Source organism: Cervus canadensis, chromosome 4, assembly GCF_019320065.1.
Source record: "Cervus canadensis isolate Bull #8, Minnesota chromosome 4, ASM1932006v1, whole genome shotgun sequence".
In the NCBI taxonomy this organism is placed as follows: domain Eukaryota; kingdom Metazoa; phylum Chordata; class Mammalia; order Artiodactyla; family Cervidae; genus Cervus; species Cervus canadensis.
The window spans coordinates 1,592,168-1,595,855 of record NC_057389.1 but is presented as its reverse complement, the minus strand read 5'-3'; the positions used below and the strand labels follow the sequence as shown (position 1 = coordinate 1,595,855).

The window sequence follows — 3,688 nt, the reverse complement described above, 5'->3', positions numbered from 1 at the left end:
GACTGACAGCAAAGACTAAGGGAAGCTGGCCCAGACTCAGGTCCCGGGTGACCACATGGATGGTGCTAAGCAGGGGCCATCAAGTGCAGAGATGGAGAAGGCCCCAAGACTCACTTTGCCTGCCCTTCACTTTAACTAAAGCCGTCCTAACTATAGAAACAAGGAAGCACAGTGTTTCTCTTCTCACTTCATAGGAAGGTTGGGGCAGCCTCTCTTGAATGCTTCAAAATGCAGACCAACTTTATAAAGATTCCTGTTAGCATTTCTTCTTCTCAGATTAGCATTATCCATAAAGTCCCAAATGGTTCCTGCTTCTGCTACTTAGAAGATAAGTTATTGAACCTCTCCAGGCCTATGTTTCATTGTATGTAAAGTGAAAAAGTAATCCCTATCTCTATTTATGTGTAATAAAAGCAAAGAAGTCTGTCAGTTGCCTACCAGAGTGCCTGAATCATGAAAGGTGGCCCCTGTCTTTCTCAGACATTACAAGGCTATGATTATTATGTGCTACTTCTAGAAGACTAACAGATATCATAGATAAAAAAAAAAATCATTGGTCTCAGAGAACTTAAATATTTAATTTTAGATGAAGCTGACTGCATGCTGGATATGAATTATGGACCAGAAATAAAAAAGCTAATTTCCTGCTCAGCAATTGAATGAACATCAAACCCTTATGTTTAGTGCAGTTTTCCCAGAGGAAATTCAAAGCTTAGCTGAGGGGTTTTAGAAGTTAAACTATTTGTTTGTGCCTGTTAGATAAGCAAGTAGAGCAGAAGACCATTCTCCCAGCTGGCTAGTACTCAAAATGAGAAAAACCTGTAGAAATTCTGTAAAGCATAGGTGATGAAAAAAATAAATAAATAAATAACAACTATGGCTTTTGTTGAGACTGAGAAGAAAGCAGATTTTAATGTAACTTCTTCGCCAGGAAAAAGCAGCAACCATGCATATTCACTGTGATCTGGAACAGAGAGCAAACTCTTGGGGATTTTCTTTGCAGAAAATGCCCAGTTCTTGCAGCTACTACAGCATCTGCCAAAGGACTGGATACTGAAAGTGTCTGACTTATTGTCCACTGTGATGGTCCGTCACTACTGATGAACGTGTCCATTGAATCTGGTGTGCTGGTCAGTGTGGGAACCTTGGCAGAGGTATTTCCTTTTGTGATGCTCAGAAGACCACACAGCACAGCCTCCAATGAAAGCACTTCCAGAAGCTCAGCAGGCTGCTCTGCGCAGCTGGGAGAACAAGCCTTGGGCACATGTCTTCCTGGCTTCAGTGACATTACAAGAGGAAATGTGTTTGCATCTGATGATACAGAAAAGAATTATCAGTGCATAAGCACTCTGACTGTAGCAAGATTTTCTTTTTCACAAACTCCCAATCCAATCCATGATGAGTCATGGAATTAAAGCTAAAACACACAATTCTGTAGTATAGTTTTGCTGCAAAGAAGAAAACAATTTGACGTTTTGATCCAAGTGTGAAGTCTGACTTTCTGTATTTCCTGTCTTCCCGTTCCTACTCATACCCTCAAAAAAATAAATCTTTACTGACTAGATAATGTGAGATCTAAAAATATTGTAGTTACTGATACAAACGATGCTAACTGGAAAAATTAAAGCACTCATCTTGAAAAAAAATTTTTTTGAAAGTAGCTTACAGTTTCCATAGACTTCCCTGGTGGCTCAGACAGTTAAGCGTCTGCCTGCAATGTGGGAGACCCAGGTTCAATCCCTGGGTCGGGAAGATCTCCTGGAGAAGGCAATGGCAACCCACTCTAGTACACCTGCCTGGAAAATCCCTTGGATGGAGGAACCTGGTAGGCTCCAGTCCATGGGGTTACAAACAGTCAGACACGACTGAGCGACTTCACTTTCTTTCTTTCTACAGTTTCCATAAGGAGAGAAGAGAGAGTAAGAAGGATAGATGACAAAATATGCCTTAGGTCACAAATGGAAGAAAATTTTCGTGCAATAGGAGTAGAAAGGTCTTACTTCCAGTCTGTGACACAGAACTCGGCTAGCATGAACTTGCCCCTCCTGAACCCACGATAACGAGCTGTGAGGTGTCCTTCCCTTAGTATGAATGCGCCCTTTCTGAATCCTTAGGAATGAGCTGTGAGGTGTCGTCCCGTCTAGTTTACTTGACCCCACTTGTCCTGTTCACTGACCTCAGCATGATCGCAGAAAGACAAAACATGTGGAAACAGGCACAACTCAAGTGAATCAACTTTCTTTGCCCTTTTTAGAAAGAAAGGTGTTTACATCAGTTTTCCACCCAAACGTCTACCTGTTATTTTGCTTGGCCCATCTGTGGTATTTGTCTAACTTTCCTTAAAGAAAAATTGCACATTGCCTCCCAACTAAGAAATACCAAGATCCCTTAGTAAGGAAAACTGAAACAATGAATGTTGGCTAGACCACCTAACATATCTGCCAAAATGAATTTTGCTTTTCTCACTTAGTATGCAGCCCTTCCCATGTTAGTGCATATCTCATGATTATAAATGACTTTTTGGTATTCTATTGTATGAATGTCCCACTATTGCTTTTGAACAACTCACCTACTGAGGCACATATCTATGTTTTAACTTTCTGAGCACTGCAAATGTAAGCATCCTTCATTCCTAATTTTATATTTGTAAGCTTGTATTTATTTTCTTATGAAGGGCGCCTCTTTCTGAGGCTTGTGTAAGTTTCAAGCCTCACAATGCCTAGAATTTATTCTTAAATATTTGACAATATCCTTATTTCTACTGCTTTCTAAATTTCTGAGTTGATTTATTTGATATTTTAACTGTTGATACGTCACATTATCCAAAGAGGATATAATGATTATTTTTAATAACAGTTAATACATAAAATTAAGTACTAGGTATTGTTCTACATGTCTTACTGTATAAATAACAGTCCTCATGAAGATTCCATGGGATAGATACTGTTATTATCTATATTTCAGAAATGAAGGAACTTAAATGTGAAATGATTAAGGCATTTTAAAAAAAAAAGGTCAAGGCATAAGGCCAAAAATTTAGTGGCATAGTCATTTCCTTCAGTTTTTGTTTCCCTAAAATCCTGAGTATATCTCCTTGTCCAATGTAATGGGATATTAAAAATGTGTTGACAGACATATAGAACAGATCTGTGGTTGCCAAGCGGGCAGGGGATGGGTTGGGAGTTTGGAATTAGCAGATGCGAGCTATTATATACAGAACGGATACACAGCAAGGCCCTGCTGTATAGCACAGGGAACTATATTCAATGTCCTGTAATAAACCACAGTAGGAAATATGGAGTAGAATATATATATACACAGAACTAATCAGCAGAAATGTTTTAAAATTAATTTTTATTGGAGTATAGTTGCTTCCCAATTTGTTAGTTTCCACTGTAGAGCAGAAATGATCAGCTGTTCACATCACGTCTCCGCCGTGTCGGACTTCCTCCCCGTCAGGTCCCCACAGGGCGCTGGCAGTGTTCCCTGGGCTGCAGAGGACGTTATCACTAGTCACCCACTAAACACGCGGTGTTAAACATGTGTGTGTGTAACACAGAAGCGCCCGACACAGTACTGTGAATCAACTATACCTGAAAAACACAGGGTTAGGTCTTTTCAAGTAGGGTCACGGTATCAGTCAGGAGCTCTGCTCTCATGATGCCTGTCTCTCTTCTCTTCTGTGGCC

The 3,688-nt window shown here is 40.1% G+C and overlaps 1 pseudogene; it reads left to right on the top strand.

Annotated features, from left to right (window-relative positions):
• The first annotated feature begins 503 nt into the window (after nucleotides 1-503).
• Nucleotides 504-1,415, top strand: LOC122439441 (annotated as a pseudogene).
• Nucleotides 1,416-3,688: the final 2,273 nt, after the last annotated feature.